The following is a 22,076-nucleotide window of genomic DNA, read 5'->3' as shown; positions in this document are numbered from 1 at the left end:
TTTACTGGCTTTGGCATTCCACTGACACTGCTCTTTGTCAAGTGAGTGCTTGTTTCCCTGGTATACTGCTCCTTCATCAATTCATCTGTGTTTGGTTTTGTACTACTTGTAGCCAAACTTCTTGTTTGGCATTACATTCCTTTTCTTATTGATTTCTCTTTTTTCCCTAGCCAATGCCATCTATCTCCAGCTCCTTATCTATCCTGCTGTCCCTGATTATCTGGCACTTATTTTTTCTAATTTTAAAATGTTCCCCTTCATGGCCCCTACAACCAGCTATAATAAGCAGGCAAAAAGAGCACAGACATCCTTGAAATGTCTTGGCTCTAGAATATTCTAGGGAAACATACTCAATGGGCATGAACTCTGCTTTTGAAGTTATCTCAAAATCAGGCAGGTTATCATGAAAACTAAAGCTGCTTATATTTTGTCTCCTTGCTCCACATACTCCTGCTTTTAAAGAAAAAAAAAAAAAAAGCTTGTAAAGATCTGTAGTTAACCTGGGCAAAATTATCTTGTTCTTCTTTCAGGGCCCTTCTCAGAAAGTGCTGTGATTGAAATGCTTACACAAAATGTCTCCCTTTAGAAACGCCCTAACTGGTTAAGATTGGACAAACTGGCGATGGTGTTCTGCAATCCCAAATGTCTGAAACTGCAGCGACAGCCTCTGCTCCAGCTGCGACTGAAGGACTTCCCACAGGGTTATGGTTTACATGTGCTTCCTTCCCTTCTGTGGCTTAGTGGAGCTGCTTTGCTCTGTTCATGCTTCAGGTCTGCCAGCTAGATAACATCCAGGCACTATTGTTCTTCTGCAGTGTATTTGAATTCAGTAGCACTGAGAATCATAAAGGAAATCTGTTGGTAGATTTGTTAAGTGTTGGGCCATAATGGTATCTTTAGGAGAACAACACCTGGCCAAGCTGGTATGTGCTGCCAGTTGGCACTATGGAGATACCTTAAAGTCAAGACAAAATCTCTCTCTCATGCCTGCTGTATCACAGACATTTTCACTGTGCAATGTACATAACAACAATATCCAGCAGGAAGAGGCTCTCTGCAGCATTTGAAGGGCAAACAAAGGGGAAGGAGCTTTGATTAGTAAGCCTTGATTGTATTACACAGGGATCAAAGGAGATAAAACACAGTCTATTGCACTGTTTGTAAAATAAAGATTCCAATTACAGAAGGTGGTCCTGCATCTGTGCCTCTTCGACAGCTGTGAGGAGAATGAGAACAGCAGCTCTTATTGCATTAAATTATTAATAATTAATTCTTCCTTGGAAATCTGCAAGCTTAGGCGCTGCACGTACTTGTACGGAAGACTGCTTTGGGTTAAAGCTGCAATTGTCAAAACTGCCACCTTCTCTCTTCTTTTAATTTTCAAAGTACATGAGTATTCAGGAGCCCAAGGGTCTGTCTACAGTGATGGGTGCAGAGAGCTAAAACAAGTTCAGGGATGGAGTGTAACTTAATCTACAGCTGGAGAAGAGGTATAAAATTGTCCTTATCCAGTGTGGGCATTTTGCTCTTGCAGCTCAGTGCAGCTGATGTGACAGCTAAGGCCAATCCTGTGTGGCTGGAGCTTACTCTTAACCTCTAGGCACTCCAGAGTGTGGCCGTTCCCTCATCCCATTCCCTGTAGGTTTTGCTCAACAGAGGGAAACTGAGGCAGAGTTGTTGCATATCCCAGGCACAGCATTTCTGAGGATTGCTCAGGGAAACAGGCTGCATCTAAAACAAAAAGCTCTTCAGCTCAGGTGAAGGCTAACTCGAGTCATCCAAGATGCAATGCTCTCTGGTGTCTGTGGGATGTGGGGGTTCAGTGTCCCAGCCTGCCCCAGAGTGTGAACTGCCCCTTCCAAGGTGTGAGGAGCACCAGCAAGCCCTGGTGCTCTGGTCGGTGCAAGCAGGGACCCCAACTGCAGCCTGCTACCGAACTGCCCTTGCTAATGTGGGTCTGCCTGCTGGTAACTGCCCTCCCACTGCTAATTTCTGCAAAAGCACCATGCTCTAACAAGGTTTTACATGCAGTGCTGAAAGTGGAACACAGATTTGGAAGGCTACTGTGTGCTGTATGCAGAACAGCCTCTTAATGGTGCTAGGCCATCCCAGCAGAACTTGCCTGGCTTTGGGAAATATATTTGTTAGTTGGCTGTGATATGTTGGCAAATGAGGCCACACCAAATGTGCTTCCAGCCTCCTGCTGTGAGGATGCTTCACATTCTGATGCGTAACTTAGAAGTGTTTGCACATTATACGATATTTGCAGTCTATTTGTCCTGGCTTTGATCATGTCCTTGCTGACTGTATTTGAGCAGCACACCCTTCCCTCTATCAGCAGCGATCCTTTTTATAGTGTTTTATAACAACTTGGGTATAAATTGTCTTACACTTCCCTAATTCTTGCACTACGAAGGCAAATTCTGGGTCTATTGTACCAGCTGATAGTGTGGCTCAACCTGTATTACTTAATACATGGACATGAGCTATGTGTAGTGCATAATATGTGCTGCTTGTTGAATTGGGCATTTTATACATGGTTATAGGTAGTATAGTAATAATATAAAAAGGCTGCCTTGAAGGCATATTTTTGTTGCCTCAGATTTCAATCATACAAACTGGATTTGCTTATTCCTCATAACAGGAGATAGAATTAGACTTGATAAATTTTAAATACAGGGAAACCCTGAATTTTAGGATAAGTGTATTGCCCCAGCAGGAAATAATCCCTTGGCATGTGAGGGGTTTGGTCTGATGGCTGATGCCATGAGCAAGGTATGATTCATGAGCCTGGCTCTCTGCATTTTCAGGCACATCTTATGCCTGGGCTGGCTGCATGGGAGCGGGGTTGGCTCCTGCGCCTGCTGGCGGGAACAGAGTAGCCATATGCAGTGTTTGCCAGAGAGTTACAGTGAATATACCAAATATCTTTCCTCAAGCTGTGCTAGGAGACCGTGTATGTTTAGACACATGCTGAATAACAGTACGCCATCCCATGTATGCTTCCAAGTTCTGTAAAATATCCCCTCAGCTTTCATTTCTTTTCCTGGAGAAGTTACCAGATGCTTCATTATTGTTTTGCAAACCAAGCTGCATATTACCCATATGTTTTCCCCCTTGTTTTTCAGGAGGCAAACTAAATGTTGGTGCCCATTTCAGATATTCATCAAGTATAGTAGGTAGGTTGGAATTGAAGAGCAAGAGCTTCTCTCAGCACAGAGCGGATAGAAAATAGATAGGAAATCCTTTCAGCATGCACTGGGCTGGTTGCACACTGGTGATGGGGCTGCAAGGGTCCTCCCTGCCACCGCCAGCTGGAGTGGAAGCTCCTGGGCGGCACAGACTTGATGGGGAAGGATTAATAATCTTCACACACTTGCAATAAAGGGAATATTTCAGCGTAACAGCCAGACCTCCTGGTGAGAGGTGGTAGGAGGTTTTCGATCCTTTAATCTCCTATCTGAAGAAAAAGAGAGATGTTTCTTCCTCCGAGTCTAGGAGGGGTTATCAGGAGACACTGAGGTGGTGCAGGGACAAGAGAGAGATTGGAGCAAACTGCATGTCTTACTGAGAGCCAGTCAAAAGAAAGCAGAGGGGCTGCCGGCATAGAGGGTGGCTGAGGTGAATGAGGCTTAATGATAGGTCTTTCTTTTTATTCTGCCACTTGACAGAGTCTCCATTAAGGGCCTAAAGCTGCAGCTATATACACAAAAATGTGAATTCTGGGACAAATGCTCCCTTGTTATCACTAATATCGTGCAGCTATTCAGGTGAGTTTAGATCTACCAAGAAAATGAAGACATAACTGAAAGCGAAATATTTAGAAATTAAGTACATATCCCAGAGTAAATATTAGTCAGAACCAGGGGACAGATTCTTGTGAATAGTGCCTTAATTCCCAAGTGGTCCTTTTACTAATGCAGCTGCACTGATGCTTAGTGATTTGGAAGAATTTAGATGGAAACTGGCAGATTTACATGTTTTGCTTTGTTGAATTTTCAAGAAAAAACCCACTGTTTTGAAGTTTCTGATAAATATTTTGCCATGTAAAACTCAGCCAAATGACGCATAATTCAGTACATTTCTCCCCTCTTCAAATTTCCGAGTAATTTCTACAATCTTTCATCTTGATTTTGTAAATGGCTTTTTGTTAAACTGCTTCGGGGAAAGGGATCTTTGACATTTTTCATGAATCCTTTTGTACCTCTTCATCTAATGCAGTGCTATAATAAAAAGTTTGCCTAGCAACCAACAGATGCCTGAAGTATCATGGAAAAACTTAGTATCATCACTTATTGGCACAACCTCAACAATTCAGCTGTCAAAAGGTTGACACTTCAGTGGGTGACAAGTGCAAGAGATTATTAATAGTGTAATTTCTGATGTGTTTCATGTCAGGGTGGAAATAGTAATTGCTTAAGAGCTAAATTTTGACTGCTCTGAGATCAGCTGAAAGGACCAGAAGGAAACCTGGTCTAGTGGAAGGTGTCCCTGCCCATGGCAGAGGGGTTGGACCTAGGTGACCTTTAAGGTCCTTTCCAACCCAAACCATTCTATGATTCTGTGAGGAAACTGTAGACCACAGGTTGGCTGTAGGTACCTAATGTACCTGCTTTACTGTCAAGTGAGAGAAGGGCTCACCCACTGGGGGATTTCTTTGGAGGAGAAAAGACAGTTATGTGAGAAAGCCAGGGGTTTTCCTGGTGCCCCACAGGAGATTATAGCTGTGACTTGGTCTTAGTTGGAGGGGAAAGGTCTGTGATGTGGTGGCTTCTCTGCCTTTCAAAAGCTACAGTCAGTTCTGCTTGTAGCACAATTTAGAAAGCAATGACCTTTCTGCAGAATACTTGAGTAACTTCCTGAATGATGCACCATGACTTTGGCTCCAGCAGTCTGTGCTGGCGTACTGTAAGTACCATAGATTACTATTATTTTAATTTTGACTGTATCTTGATTACTACATGCTGCTCTGTAAATGGAAGCACAATCATCTTTCAAAGTCACCCATACTTTGCTTTCAGGCAGTCTTTGGTGTACCCCTGTTGAAAGGTAAGCTGCAATGCCTCACATCGTCGTTCTGTAGTGACTGCTGGTTCCCATTGGCAGTAATTGCTGTAGTTAGCAGTATGCATCTGTCACCTCCCTTCAATGTCTGGCATAGTAATGCTCCTGTTCCAGTTTGGCCTCGTGACACAAATGAGATAGGAATATGAAAATGAGGAACCATGCTCTGACACTGAATTATTGTGGAAGGTGCAAGCAGGAGCTGTGACCAGAATACAGCCTAGAGGATTTGTCCCTGTCTCTCATAGGCAGCTGCGTGCTGCCTGCTCTGTGGGGGGTAATAAAGCACATATTAAAGCTGATGAAAATTCTGACTGCTGAGTGCTCAAACTGGAGGGCTCTGCTCTGCCTTTCCTGCCTTGGGGGAGTTCTGCAATTTAAGGCTATGATATATGATCGGAATGTTTTATCATGGTGATGCTGCCTCAGCCAGTGGCTGCCCTGCACTGTTACCAGGGCTGGTTACTTGTGCTTTGGCAGGCACAGCCCCTGAGAGCAGCTGTGAGTTAACCAAGGCCAGCCAGGACTTAAAAAAACCCAGGGATGTTTCCCTGCAAATGTGTTTGTATGTGAGGTAAGGGTAGTCGGAACTGGTTGGCCTCAGCAGGCCTATGTCAGTCATCCCCTGATTTTGTGTCTGTTCTTCTTCTATTGAGTAATGTTAATCATTCATGACTTTGAATATTAAGTATAAAAATAGAGGTTTGTAGTGCCCATATTGTGCAAGTCTGCAAGGGAAATTGCACTTACGCCAGGACAGTGCACATGCAGTTAAACTCAGCCCTGAATTGCGTATAAAATAAGCTATTTAATTACAAGCAACGAAGAGTTTACAAGCAAGTTGAATCTGATTCATGCACATCATAACTGGCATGAAAATCATGCCTGTACTTCAACAGATGAGCATATAAACGAAAATGTTAAAAATAAAATACTTCATCCTTAATTTGTGGTGGTTCAAGGCAATAACTGTCACAGACAAATTAATATGTTTTATTAGGAAATCAACGTGTTGGAGATGTAGTCTAATCTGTTATGCAAGGGGAATCATGCCAGCATGTGATGACAGTACATAATGTATGCAATTCCTGTTGACTTTTTGCTGTTCAGCACCTTGAACAAATTGTAGCTTCTGAACTGTAGAGTTAGTGGAGAAGTGGAGAAGTCTTCCAAAACTACTGAAGTCTTCGCAGCTAACAGGTGGCAGTTTGGAAAACATGTAATTGCTAGAGCATCATTCAGATTTTAGCTGAACAGGAAAATACCACAGGGATGCTAATCATTAAATACATTGCAAGTGTTATTTACATACCTACTCACCAAGTTGGTCATCGTGTGTATAGACACCTCTCAGTACAAGTTAGGAGGTACTGGATCTTCTCAATTATCCACAGCTTGTTAGACCTTCAAACATGCACAGTAAACGCAAGAAGCTTCACTTCACAAATAATTGAATGTGCAATTGTCAGTTAATGCTACAGTCCTGGTCTTGTAGTCCATTAACCCTCTTCTGTAAATGCTGTGGCATGATATTTCAGGGTCTTCTCTTGCATGTGTATTTAAAAAATTGCTACTACTTACTGCTATTCTGCATAGTGGAAGAGCTTTCTTAACTAAAGCTGGAGAAAATTGATTAGAACAGCTAGCCTGTGGTTAAAAGAAACAGTCATAAGTTCCCTGTTAGTCAACGAAGTATTCTGTATAGCAGTAAAGTATTCCAATGTTTTTTTCTCTACTTAAAGTGACTGGCAACAGGCCAAAGGTACTGAGGCTCTGGGGTGCAGTCTGTTGTGAAAACAGCAAACAGGATTTTAGCTGCATGATACCAATTGGCTTCTAGCTTTTACAATTGAAAAAAAAAAAAAAAGATTCATAGCTCCAGCTATGTCTGAATTGGCAATACTTACTTCTGCTCATTTAGTACACCAAAAGCTATTTAGAAGACTTGGCTTGATTTGGTCATTGGCATTCTGTAGGACGGATAGGTGGGTGATAAAAAGCAAAGCAGTCAGCAGTCACCTCCCCCAGAGGTCTTTATTAGCTCTTCCTTTAAGTGGGAGACCATAATTCACTGTGATGAGGCTTATTATACTTGTGGTTTACTCTTGGATAAATATGGGTCTGTAAGCTTTGTTTGGCAGGGTCTGAAGTGTCTTCTGTAAAGTAGCTCTCAACAAGTGACCCAAGTATTAAATCTTCCCATGAGATTAGAGGCCATCCTAAATATTTATTTTGTGCATGTGTGTACATAAATATGGGTACAAAGGCAACACTGTCTACCATTTGGATAATAACTGCCCCATTTCCCACCCACTTTGTGCTGTCATTGCTTGGTATTTGGAAGGTAGAGTTGTGTACCTTCACCGTCTGAATGCCTGGGTTAGATTGTACAATGTTTCTTATTTGACAATAGCAGTGGGTTTTGTATAGCCATTCTTCCTTTTCTTTGAAAACGAGTCACCTTAGAAGGTATTTTGTAGCAGTGGTGATGCCAGGTATTTCAGTAGATGAAAACCCCTGTGTGAGTGCTGGGGACATGGAGTTGGTGTAGCTCAGGATGTACTGGACTGGCTATGCGAGGACTGGCCCTCCATGGGGCAAAGATCTATGTATTTCAGAAGGAAATATAGCAGACTCTTATCTTCTTGTGTGACCAACTGTGGCTGAAGTGTTTTGACGCACGCCCTGATCAAGAAGGAGCGCAAGACAGCCATCTGGTCCCTGCCCGTTAGCATTCACAGTCCTCCCAGCAATTTGCATTCTTGCTGTGGAATTAGTGCAGTTTCCAAGACATGGGGGAGTCTACAGAGACTTGTGAAGAGACCGTTTTATTCCTTGTGATGCCATTTATTAGGGAGATAATTAAAAATTCACCATAAACGTGCTTTAATTAATACATCAAAATGTGAATGTAAAGCCCTTAGGGTGAAAGAAGCAGCTTCACCTTTAAATATAAAATATACCTTACTTGCTTTAAAGTAGGCCTTTGAGAATGGTAATTTTACTTATCTCAGCTTTTTAGAAAGTTGAAATCTCTTTGTAACTGGTAGATAATGATTTCAGTTTCTTTTTTTATAGATAAGGAAATAACAGCATGTATTGGAGCAGAATACTGGTATTTTCATAGCTGGGAAATTATCCATTTTATACTTTTGGTGGATAAATTATCTGAATAATTGTCGAAGAAATTCAGACTTCATGTATTATAAACCACCAAAGACAGCTTTTAAGGAGAAGAATGCTTTTCAAACTTTATTTTTGGGAGGTTGAAGAGAAGGGAAAACACTTTTATAGGTACCTTTATATAAAACATGCCATATTATTCAGAAAAACACAATAGCATTATAAATTAATTCTGGAGCTTATTTCTCTTGAGATCTCACGTAGTATCTCAGCATTTAATGTGGGCCTTCTCAGAGTGTCTGATGTGTTCTCTGGGTTTGCTTGAAACTCCATGGATGTTGAACCTGCCTTATGAGTAATTGCAGGGAATAGCTTGTGAAAACATAATGCTCCTGGTGCAGGCAGCAAAACTTTCTGTTGTTTTTTGTGGGTGTCTGAAATAAACCTCTGGGGAATAAACTGGGTCTGAGCCTGCGCTGGCCATGCCAGAGAACTTGTATCCAGCTTTTCCTTTTCCAGGAACATCTTTGGGCTACATCTTCAGTGGCCATTGCTTTGGTCTGGCCCTGCTGTCTCCAGAGAACACAGACAAGCAAGTTCCTCCCAGAAACGAGTGCAATAGTAAATCTGTGTTCTTTATGATACTCAGCAATAGGTGGTGCCCTTAAAAAGTGCAAAAGACTTGTGTGCTTTATTTTTAATTAAGGTGCAATGTAATTGGAACCTGAATGGAAAACTGCTTATTGCTCTTTTTATTTTATTTTATTTTTTTAATATGTTCTGGTTGAAAGAGCTTGTAGGAAAATAATATAACTCAGAATGAAAGATAATGCAAGGTACTTTGAAAAGTTGGTTCATTCAACTGAGTATCTGCCTGTTGTACATCCTGAGGCTACTGAGACATTGCACTGCTGAGATGATGCTAGCTCTGGAAGTTAAAGGTTCTTGAAGAGGTACTAACTTCCCCTCTCCATCTTCAAACAGAGGAAGAAACTGCAGCTAGTGTTAATGTTTAATGGAAGAGCTGCTGTATGGAACTTTTGAAAAATTATACATGGAGAAAGACTACGATACAACTCTTTTCGAAATACCATAAAATCATATAATACTGGGTTGGACGGGACCTCAAGGATCATCCGGTCCAACCTTTCTTGACAAAAGCATGGTCTAGACTAGATGTCCCAGCACCCTGTCCAGCTGAATCTTAGAAGTGTGCATCCTTGAGGAATCCACCACTTCCCTGGGGAGATTATTCCAATGGCTGATTGTTCTCCTTGTGATTTTTTTTTCTTGTGTCCAACTGTAATCTCCCCAGGAGTAATTTGTAGCCATCACCCCTCGTCTTTGTGCAGATGACGTTTCTGAAGCCTGTCTTTCACAGGAAAAAGCCGAGCCTGTCTGCTGCTGGGGCATCATCCTCATGAAAGGGCCTTCCTTAGACTAACTGACAGTTTAAAATCAAACCGAACTAAAAAGCGGTTAATGTATTCCATAGAAAGCAGAGCAAGCTAAACATGGAGAACAATATTATTAGACATGTTTATTTTATGCAAAGGGAAAAAAATGCATTGAATATATATTGATTTTCTGGAATTTAATAGCAATATTGGCTTCCAGGATAGTCAATTTGAAAGAAACTGGGAAAGTTATGAAGTAAAAGAGAAGAGAGCAGACGAACTGAAGGTCCCGTTTGGTTTTGTGTATGGCTTTGCCATGTACTCTTATACCATCTTTTAAAAAACAAAGGGCATTAACACATATTGCAGATGTAAACCTACATGAGTTTCAGCATTAACTAGGCTTGTATGTGGTATTACAAGCACAAGTAGGTATGTGAATTTTATTTTTTTAGGCTTTTCTTCCATTTAGCTTGGCATATGAGTTCTGGCATTAATCTTTTAGCAAAAAAGGATGGTTTTCTTTCCTGCGTAGAATAACCAGTACAGGACTACACAGAATTGTCTGGTTAAAACAATTACCTCCTCCTGCCCTCAGTGTTTCAACTTATTTATCTCCATTCTAGTTGAAATTTCACTCTGGGTTTGAATGATCTCAAGTCTTAAAGACTGAACTCAAGTTTAATATTTCAAGATCGATATTGAAACATTAAACCCAGGACTGTTGTAAAACTGTTGTACATGCAGAGTAAGCAGAGGGTGCAGTGCTATTCAACTGAAGCATTGAAAATGTTCTTTTTTTCCTGCAGACTGGCATAGGCTTGACCATGAGTTTTAACACAGGATTCTTGCTAGCCCAGTATGGGGGTTTTGTGTGGGTTTTTTTTTCCCCTCTTCGCTTTGTTTTAATAGAACTGGGCTCCGAGCAGAAAAGAATGCATACATTCTTCTTTAAATCTACATTGGCCAACTATGGGAGAGGGTTGTTTTGTGATCTCCATGTTATCAACTGATGCTGTTACCTGTGGGCTTCAAGGTTTGTTTTATTTAAGTGTGTGTCTAAATATTTAGCCTTCAGAATACACATTTTCTGTTCCCTATTATACATTGTTCTAGTAATAAAAAAAATTAGTATGTATGTCAGGAAAGTTTGGATTCTACTTCAATTATGATACAAAATGTGTTGTGAAGTGACAGTGGTAATACGTCTGTAAATCACTGTTGGTGTTGAAATTCCTAACAGAAGAGGAGGTGCTCAGTGTGGTTTTTATGGCCACCTTTGTGCTTAGTGAGAAGTATATCCATAATGAAATGTAATGTTGCTTAGAGTATGCTCAGGCTCCATCATTGTGTTATCCTTAAGTACCTGCCCCAGCTTTCTAGGGGTGCCAAGATGATGACAATTCACTCTTTCACAGGCCTGAAAGAATTTTGTAAATGAAGCCAGCTCATGTGTTACTGTTTTAGCAGTGGTGAAATTGAAATAACTGATAGTTTGGTTTTACACATCCAATAGTTCACTTGGGTCAGACCTACCTGGCTCCTAGACTCATGTCCTATACTCTCGGGCCATGCTACAGAGGAGGATATAATTTTTAAGTGTTGAAATCAAGAAATCTTTAGAGTCAGCAAAAAAACCCCCTTTTTAAGTGTAATTTAAATAAAGGTTGATGCGCTCATGTCTGCAGCAAACGCTAGATAATGAAACAGGCTCTGTGGGGTTCTTAAAAATGCTTTTGACTCACATTTTCAAAGTTTAGATCTTATATTCTTATTAGATACTATGATATAGCTGATGAATTACTTTTTAGATCGAAGAATGCTGATAAGTTGAATTTGGTATTGTTGCTGTCACTGCAGTAGAAAACATCTCTCAAGAGTCTTGCTTGCCTTTGCTTTTGTGAGTGTAACACATATGATAAAAACATGTATTCAAACAAATAAATGGGCTTTACTCCCAAATCATTGGGATCCTTACTGTCAGCTGCATGGTGAACATCTCTGGAGGGAACACTGTACTGTTGTTAAACTGAAAGCAAATAATTGAATTACACAGGCCAGTCTTCTTTTGTTCTTTTGGAACAAGATGTCAATTTAAAGCTGCTCTGATTGTCTCTCACACATAGCACTTGCTGAAGTTTTGCTTGGCCACATGAGGACAAACAGCCAGAGAAGGACATCACTTTCCTGCAGTGCTCTCCTCACAGCGCTACCCCTCTGCATTTCATGTGAAGGGGCGGCTGGCATGAGCTGCTCCTTCTGGAACCTTCTCTCCTTGACAATGGCCATGATAAGATGTTTTCCACAGATTCTACCCTACTAAGGGTTAATCCAGGCTGAACAAGAGCAGAGTATGTATTTGTTTCTCACACAAACACAGTCTAATTTTCTTCTCCTACCTAAGAACAGACTTGCTGAATGCAGAGTACGGCACTTGTACTGAACATTGTTCCTGACTCATCTCTGGGTCAATGTGTTCCAAGCAAAGTGGGCTAATTAAAGTATGAGTCTGTGTTTGTGCGTCAAAAACTTTGTGGTGTAATCATGGAATGTCATCTGAGATTTTAAAAACATGAGATGTGGCATAATCTGATAAGTGCAGAAGACAAATGATTTATATTTTAAGCTTTTAATATGTTGCAGAGGCAGGGTAAGCTATGCATTAGCGGAGTCCTTTAGCTGTAGAGGGTAAATGTTAGCCATTTCTGCAGACCATTCAGACCTCGTTCAGCTAAACAAGTTCTGCTGTGGAAGAACTAGTAATTTTGTAGTAATTTTTCTTAAGGACTGGTTGTTTACCATGGTTGACAGAGGTTGTGGAAGGAAGTGGCTGGTGTGACAGTCACTGAAAGCTGGGTGAGAGCTGCCTCGGCTTGCATATAGATTTGATGACACAGTTGCTACGAGGGCTCAGTGTGTTACGATTAATGTTGGGGCAAATCTTCATGTTTGAAAGGCATATTTGGGTTCAGGATTTGCTGCCCCTCCCTGCTGCCCCCCTGAGTTTAGAGATGTAAGGATTTCTCTTTTTGACAGCTAATTAAACTTAGTTCAATATGTATGTTGTAATCCGTAAAAAAATAATCATCTTCTCTAATGGCTGGAAAGAGCTGTTGCAGTTAAAAAATATTAAATAATTAACCTTTAGTCCTTAGAAACAAGAAGTTTAAAAATTACTCCAGTGCCTCAAATTTCAGCAGAGGGCACTGTGACATTGCTGTATGCATCTCCGGAGCATTTTCTATTGTGATGATTTATGTGAATGCTCTTCCACTCAGTGTCCTCATTAAGCTTATTATAGAAGTAATAGCATTGCTGAAAGCACAGGGAAGATGTAAAACAGAAGAGAGTTTTACAATGGCTAGATGTGATAAAGGCGGGATAAACTGGAGAACGTTTTAAGGTAATGGATAGAGTCAATTATAGCATCATCCCAGGATCCGGGATAGCAAAAAGGATTTTGCAGTGAGCCACAGGGAGAGGTTATTGTTATGGATCAGTTCCTAGTTGGGGAATATTTCAGTGAGTTTGTTTGGTGTGCAGAGCTCAGCCAGAAGGTTTCAGGCTGTAGATTCTAGTTACATTGAGCTGTTCCTGCTCTCCCATTATCTGGATGCCCTGAACGGCCATGGTCTCCAGAGCAACAGAGAGCTCTGTCAGGACCAGCCAATTTAAGTGGTCCCCAAAAGGATACTGCATGTCTCCTGTCAGCATCACCTGCTACACAGGTTGTTTCAGACTGTTCTCTTATAGCTGGTGGCTGTTAATAACTGCTGCCTGGGAAGTCGCATTTTAGCTACACAGGACCGGAAAGGGGCTTGGTGGCTCGTTGAGTTCAGTCTCTTGCTATCACAGAAAACCGTATCATATAATCCCCTTCAGAAATTTATCACATTTCATTTTAGAGCAGACATTGCCTTACTCCAGGGGTGACCTGGCTCGGAGGGCTCAGAAATACAGAAAACCAACCTACTTTTCTGTTCGTCCACTCCATTGTTCTGCCTGGCAGAGCTCTGGCAAGGAGACCCTACCCCAAAATGCCGAACAGAAAATGTAACTACTTCATCTATCAATGAAACATACCCAAATAATACATCTTCCATTGGGATTTTTTGCATAAGAAAAAGAATAAGTATTTGTGTACGCCCTGTAGGAACGCCATGTTTTGTACTCTGCCTGCTAGCTCTACAGCAGTGGTTAATTAACAAACACAATTCCCAGAACTGTGTTGACATTAATCATTGTTGCTGGTGCACAAACACAGATGTTTTGGCATGAAAAGGTAGCTAAAGTTCTTGCTGTTGCTTAATGGAACAACAGCATTAATTTAAGGTCAGTTTAAAACATAAGGAAAGAACTGTTGTTTGTAAATGGATGAGAGCAAAGCATCATGGAGGAAGGTGCCTGCAAGAAAGGAACAACTCTGAGTGTTTCTCTCCTGCAAACTCAGTGGAAGGGATGGATCCTCAAGATAGAGTATGAGCTTCTGCCCTTTTCTGTCTGTCAGCTCTTTGCACTGCAGAAATCCTTTTAATTCAAAGCTTTTAAATTTCTTGTATGTTAGACCTGCAGCAAAGACTTGTTGGCCAAAAGTTGGCTTCTTGTCATCCTGTTCTCTATGACGTGATTTTTGTTTAAATCAAGCTATAGTGTGTATCACTCAATTATAGTATCAGAATTAAGAGAAAGAAACAAAACTGTGTTTTAAATCATCACTTAAACTCACTGTCCTTCAAAACTGAATTGCATGGTATATGTGTGTCTTCATGGACCCTGGAAGAAAGATGGAATAGAACTTGTAACTGTTTCAGTAGGAATAAGCTTGTAAATCAGGGCTGCAGCTGAAATTAGGAAGTCAAATCAAAGGGCCTGGAAAATGTGAGAGTAGGGAAAATGAGGAAAAAATGTTCCAAGAGACTATTTTATGATAGACAGAATGAAGATAAGCAGTATTTAACTGGCTTTATTGAAAATTAAGCCTATATTTAGCCAACTGAATGGCTGAAATGGCTTTTGAGGGAAATACGCTCTGTACAATTTGGATTCAGATCTCTACCATTGAAGTTTACTGCCTGGTGGAATGATGTATGTGGTTGCATTAGTTCCAGTCACAAATGGCCGCCTCCTTGGCAGCTGGTCTGTATGCTTATTATGACTATTCCAGAAAGCACAGTAATTATAGATGTGAATGCACATGTGTTTTCCCCCTCTGGAATTACGAAGCAGCTATACATGGGTGTAAGAACGTATCTTCAATACTGCCCCTGATGTTATTGGGATGGGTAATTCTTGCACTGCTTGCTGTGGTGCAGGAGAGAAAAGCTCCCCCTTGTTTTGTCACCCTCCAGCATCTGGATAAGCTCCCACCCGAGAGAGACAGGGTTTTCCTGGAGACTGCTGATTTCAAGTTGTTCTAATCATATTTACAAGACAGTAACCTGAGACAGCATCACGGCTTATGTTCCATCCTTCTGGAAGGATCCAGCTTCTGCCTGTTGCTAAAAATCTGTGCTTTTTAATCTCTAACAAGGAAAGACAGAGGACTGCAGCAGGCAGTGGTATTTCCTGCATTAGACTGCTCTGCCATTTCTCAGTGTGGCTGCAAACCAGCAAAGTTTACCCAACATGCCTGAATTACATTCCTAGCTGCTGTGCGTGCTTTACGGAAGCACTCTGCAGAGGCAGGTTGTGTTTTCCTCTGCGTGCAGAGTGTGCTGGATGCTCAGGAGAGGGCACTGCTGCTCCACGTTTGAGGGGCTGCGGCTGGTGCTGGGAAGCCTGAGCCTCCTTTTCATCCCTATCAGCAAACGTATGACAATGTCAAACTGTAGCATTTCATAAATGTGAGCAAAATACAGTTTAACAATCTGATTTCACCACATCTCCAAACTGCTCGCAGACATTTTTTCTTGAGAAAATGCCTGTTGAATCAAAATTCACTTAGTGGATTGATTCAACAATGTGTTTGGTTTTTCCCTCCAGTTGAGGGGCAGGAGCCCCCACCCCAGAAGCAGCTTTCTACATAGTTGTGCTGAATGACAACTGAGTTGTTTCATGGTATTGTGCTATGCTGGGGTACTGTGATTTATTCTATCTGAGTACTGGATGCCCAGCACTGGTATTAGTTTTGTATCTTTGGCATATGCAGTCCCTATGCTTTATGCAGTAGCTAACCGTATGAACAAAGCACCTTCTGAAGGGATTATAAAAGCAGTGTCTACTTGCATATTGAGCACAAGGAGGACAAGCTATTATTAAATGATTGTAGTGAAGAACATTTCCTTCCACCCTTAGGCTAATATTAAGTATTCTCAAGGTCAATTGTAAGAGAATATAGAGTAAGACAAGAAGCATAGGTGCTGTCAGTTGTATTTTGTGTTTTCATTTAACTGTAGCCTTAAAATGAGAATTATTTATAGCTGTGATGCAGCTCCCTGTGACCTGGTTCCTCTAGTTCAGCAGTGCCTGTTGTTTGTGCTCAGAAAGAAACTGCAAGTTCTTCTTTAAGTCTCTCCCATTTGGCATATTGCACAATAGAAAATGCCTGAAGTTTTCCTGGCTTCCAATTTTAATTACATATTACATTTATTACATATAATGGTGCATATGCATTTGATCTTTTCAATACCTGGAGAGTCCTATACACTGAGACTGCTCAAATTTGACTGCTTTTGGACTACCCGTCATGCATTGATTTGCATGGATGTATACTAATAAGTCTGAATTGATGCTCTAAGGAAACACCTAGGTGCAAACAAAAGGAATTTGATCTTTAAAGGGAGGTTTACACTTACGACTTGCTGTGGTGAAGATAAGAAGAGCTGGGTTAGGGCATCGCCTTGGCTGGGCAAGTTGCTGATTTTCTTTAGGTCTGATTCTTCATGCAGTGGTGATGCTGCCTGCCTGAAAGGTAATGCTGGGAGCTTTAGCACATGAGCATAGTGGGACACGTGGAGATTAGATGATAAAGCTTATCTTGGAATTTGTTTTAAAGTTAGATCAACATCACTGACATCAGAATAACTTAAATGTTTTAATATCACTTTTTTTTTGTGCATGAACTTTGCTGCTGGTGGAGGGTAATAGTAAAGAAACACAAAATGCTGAAAAATTCCAACGAGACATTTGAAAGGTAAAGAGCCCAACTTTAATCCATTTCAGTATACGTACTTACAGGCTTTAAATAAGGGGTTATTCAGCCACTCTCCTATTCATCAGTCACAACAATGTCATTTGTGGCCTTTCAGGTGTCCTTGAGGAAACCACTTGACCATCCTTTGCCTCAGTTTCCCATTTGTGACATTCATGGAGATAACAATTCTTGCCTAATTCATATGAATTATAGGATACAAAGTACAGTGCTTAGTTCAAGCATAAATGCCATCCCTGCTGTATCGGTTCAGTTGATAGGTTTATGAGAAAAGTTGTATAGGAAATCCAGCCTGTGAAAAATGGCCCCTGCTCTGCAACTGGAGAGTTAATTTTCAGGAGTCTGAAAGTTTTCAAACCTTGTAATGAATGAGGGTGAATTTCAATCAAATCTGAGTCACATTAAGCGTGGCCTTCTTTTGAACTTTCTTGGGTAATTCAGTTTCTTTTTGCTTGAATTTTTAGCTGCTTTAGATTTTAAGTGTTTCATGATCATTTTTTGACAGAAAATTCCCATCCAGCCAGCTATGTGGCTCTGTGCTTATCGTGTTTATCATAAGCAGATTCTGGAAGTTGAAGGTACATCAGCTCTTTGTGTTCATCCCCGTTTGGCAGAGTGCTCTGGTGTATGCTGAACTTGAGGTACACACTGAAGCTGCATCCATTTTGAAGCTAAGTGTCTGCTTGTATGCTTTCTTGAAAATAAACGGATTTTAGCAAAGTAGTGAACACACACTTGATTGGGACTTAATTAACTTCCTCTTTATTTGCGTAAAAGGCATCATTAAATGTATCACCATGATGCATTTTTCTGCCTCAGTCTTGTAACTCAACATTCACTTCTAAAAGGAGGATGCTTTCTTGCAAATGCCTTTCCCTGCATCCTGTTTTACAGAGCTCCATTCCTCCTCACATTTCCATGCCAAACAGATCAGTGAGAACCAATCAGGGAATGTGACAAATGTTGAGAACGTTTCTGTCTTTCTTCGCTGCCAGTGGAGCACTCATTCTGTTTTCAGGATGTCAAATGATGTGTGCAGGCAATAAGCTTGCCTCACTAGCACTCAGGAGGGGAGAGAAAACTAACAGTGCCTCTTCTCTGTCTTTATAGATGAAGCAAGTGAGTAGATGTCTCAAACGCTATTTTCCAAAATTGATTTGAATTTTCTAAAAAATTAATTTATTTCTTTCTTAGTTACAAGCTTTTCTCTCTTCATTTCAAAGCCTAATTTTAAGGCACTGTTTTTTTTATGTAACCAATGATTAAATGGTTATGAGCTATATACTAGTCTTGCCCCTCTTTATTCTATGGCAAGTTAATGTAGAAAGGCAGGTATTATGAAATTAATGCTATGATGAAGTGTATTATTTGCTATTCAAGGATTGATTTCACACCTCATTATTTATGTAAGTTCAGCTATACTGAGTTCCCTTGGGCCATTCAGGTTTTATGCTGGTGCAAGTACGAGCAGAAGCTAGTCTTCTTATTTGTATATTCCCAGCATACATTTCCACTTTTTAAGGCACATAGCGTATGTATTTGTCTGAGCTACTTTCCCTCCCCTCAATCCCCCTTGGTAGGGGCTGTCTTTTCTGATGGAAGTTCAGTGTCCAGAATATAGGCTGCATGTTGCACTTCACCCCTCATGCAACTCACATCAAGGGTGTGCAATGCCCCAGAATACAAATGTCTGGATTACCCTGGGTTGGGCACTGTGTTCATACCAACACATGTGCTTGGAGTTCTGTCTGTAGGGAACACTGGCATACTGAGGAAAGGCCTTGCTATACTTCAGTGGTCCTGCAGACTGTTTCATTTTCAGGTCTCAGCAAGAGTATGGTACCTGTGCATATTATTGATCTGGAATTATATAAGTAAGGTCTAATCTTTTGTATTAGAAAATTTGTATTAGGGAATTTGTGCTGATGACTTGTTATAAAACTGTATTTTAATAAATACATACAAAAGTGCTGCAGGTGGCAAAAACTGTGAACGTTGTAGTAGGTGACCTGTAACTCTCTGAATGTCTAAAATTGAACTTTTAATCTTGGGCAGAACCCTGGTATGAGATGGCTGTAAATTCTGCTGATGCCTGAATTAAATGGAACATCCCAAGTCCTCCAGTTAATGAGGAGACATAAACCAGAACCACTGATTAGGAGGCATCTGTTGGACTTTTCTACACAAGGCTGCATAGGGAGAACTGAAGCCCTGGCGTTCCAGAAAGCAGAGCTGGTGTTGAGAAAGAGGGGTTCCCAAGGTGTGAAGTGGTCTCAGAAAGAATCATCCTTTACTGTATCTATTTGACCTTGTGGACCTTTTTAACAGTTGTCCATTCCGATGTATGCAGACAAAGCTTATTGTGATAACTCTCTCATAAGGGCAAAATTCTCTCTTGGGAATTTCTGGGAAATACTCAGCCATGTTACATTGTTCTCCTATGCATTTGGAAATATCACTAGTGTCAATAGGAGAATCACATCATATTACAATGCAGGTATGAAGGACACAGTCATTCTAGGAAGATATTTTCAATAAGCCAGGTCTCAAAAAGAGATCCAAACAATTGTTATGATGAAAACCAGAGAGCATATTAGTCAAAAATATTGGTTTTGAAGGTGCACAACTTTGGAGGGGCTACCAAAAGCAAATGTCAGTTGTTATACAAGTTTACACCATATTTCTTTTGCTTGACAATAGGGATTTGGGAGAGATGAAATTGGCATTCATAAGTGAGCTGAGAAATGGATATTTTCTCTCTCAGCAGCTGAGTGATGTTCACGTCTTCCTCATGCTATTACAAGTCGTTTTATAGAACAAAATTCCACTCTTCTGCTTTATTATCAGTGTTCTTCCAAGAAACAATCCTATCTGTGTTATTATATTAATATATTATTTTCCTGTTTCTTTTTCCTGGTAGACAGAAATATACAGGAAACATTCCTATATATTTTAAGATTACCTTGTGCTTTACTACAATGTTAAAAGATAATGTTTCTGTTGTATAATGTTAGTTTTACATCATTTTATGTGAAGGGTAATGAGAAGGAGTAAGGTATCACATTAGTTCTTCCTATTTCTGGCTTGGATTATGTGCCCAAAGGAAAGAGATTCTGACCCTGCAAAATGAGATGTCAAAGGTTTGGAGGGATGGTCGACTCTGTCCATCTTGCTTGGCAGCTGCTGCAGTTTCTCCTGAGAAGTGCAATAAAATAAATCTTATCTCCTCTAAGAGGTGATGTACTGAATCCTGTGTTTCTCATTTGAGTTGGAAGAAAATCTCCCTCTGAAGGGCCTTTCTTGGGATACTGTACTTACATGTTGCCCATGTAGTTTGAGTCAAGCACTTCTGTCTTATAGTTGGATTATAAAACAATCTAAAAATGCATAGGAACAAAGAGTTCATTCATATTCTCTCATCCAATAGGAGCTTTTCCATCTAGTTGTTTTTATCAGCTATCTGGAAGAAGCCTGTGTGTAATATTGATGTAGAATTGATATAATAAGTCGCATAAAGTTTCCGTATTGCATCTTAGGAAGAAAATAAATATTCCAAAGAGTAGAGGTTATGAGTCCCAGTGAAAAACAACACTTTAGCCTAACTGCACATAGAGACTGGTAAATATACTGCCTTCTGTCAAGGAAGGAGAACTATAAATGCATATTAGCTGTATCTGTGCCAAACAGTATGACTGCACTTGGATCCTCTCAGTGACAGAGGAAGTACTACTTCATGTCAACATAAATTTTTAGTTTATTTTCTCGGTGGGAAAAAAAGGACTTGTTTTAGACCTACTGCTATGTTATATATCAGAAATACAAAATGCTGATTGTATAAATTTCAAACCCATGACAATTTAGAAAGATGAAATGTTCTAGACATCATGTGGTACCTGTGGCAATTATGTGCATCTTGTTTCTCAGGGAGGTTTATTTAAGTTTATGTTTAGTTCTAGAAATGAGAAAGGGAAAGGTGTCATGCCAAAGGGATACTAAAAGGACTATAAGGGCAATTCAACTTCATTATTTTCTACTGAGACGACTACAGAATAGAGAGTTTAGAAAGCTGGTTTATTGTTTCGTTTTTACAGAGGACAAGGATTGGGAATGCACCTTTGTGAGGCTTGTCTGTCTGACAAGAAAAGAAACAAAAACTTTCAAAAACTGGCCAAGCTTTAGGTAAGGTTAGCCTCATGTCCTTTACACCTGGCCTTCAGCAGCAAGCTCTGAAGATAACCTCAGAGCTGTCCTCAGTTTAATTTGGGGCAAAATACTGGGAAAGGACTTAGACAAGGATTGTAATTGCTCAAACCATTAAGGTTGAAAATAGCTGCTGACGGGAGTTATTCTCCTGTATGACAGTATCGAGGAATTACAGTCTAGGGTGCTATAGCCTTTCATTAACATCAGCACCCAGGATAATGATACAAGTAAAACTGTAGTACTTTATTACATTCTTGCTGTCATTTAATTGCTTGATAATAGGTTTTCATAACAATAGAGGCCCATGGAAAGCTGGCTGGAGTAATCCCAACTGGTGTATTAACTGTAGCAATGTTGCCATTAACAAAGTGAGTTGTTTGGGGAGGTCATTCAGAACAGATGGCTATTATTTAGGGGAAATAGCTGTAGAACAGTGTCTCATGAGAGAAGCAGAAGTTCCCATATTTAATATGAACTATATGAAAATGTGCAAAAAGGGTTCCCAGGACTGGGTAGACAAAAGCAGTGCCATGCTGTAAAACTTCACAGTGGAGCCATTGTGAACAATAAGTGCTGAGAGGTGGAACACAGTTTTTGCTTGGTTTTTAATACAGTCATATATATTCCCTTCTCTTAATGAACTTAACCATAAGCAATCTATTTTGTTTCATTTCATGAGCTAGTTTTGGATGCATATATACAAATCTCACACAGAGCATAGGCAGACTACTACCTTCGAATAATAATAATATTAATATTAATAATACATAATGCTTACATGCAAATGTGTGCTTACATATGCAGACATGGGGTTCAAACATGGTGATGCAAATGTTGAAACGCTGGTGTTTGTTACATTTGATGTTAAGGAACTCTAGTGGGATTTACTTCTCATGAAAGAGCTCATGTCTCATTTGATCACTCGGGGATGCAGTTTTAAGAAAATTAATTAGTTGTAGTGGAGTGGACTATGAATTTTATTTTCATGAGTATTGGACAAGCTGTTTTGTAATTCAGTTGTAATTTCCAGTGCGAGGCTGGGTACACAGGAGGCCAGCAAGTGTAGCCATCATGTTTTTGTTACTGGGAGGTGAGGCTGACACAAAATAAGGCTGTTTTCCAGAGAGATCTCTCCTACA

This window comes from Strigops habroptila, chromosome Z, assembly GCF_004027225.2.
Source record: "Strigops habroptila isolate Jane chromosome Z, bStrHab1.2.pri, whole genome shotgun sequence".
NCBI lineage: Eukaryota > Metazoa > Chordata > Aves > Psittaciformes > Psittacidae > Strigops > Strigops habroptila.
Note: the sequence above shows the minus strand (reverse complement) of the source record.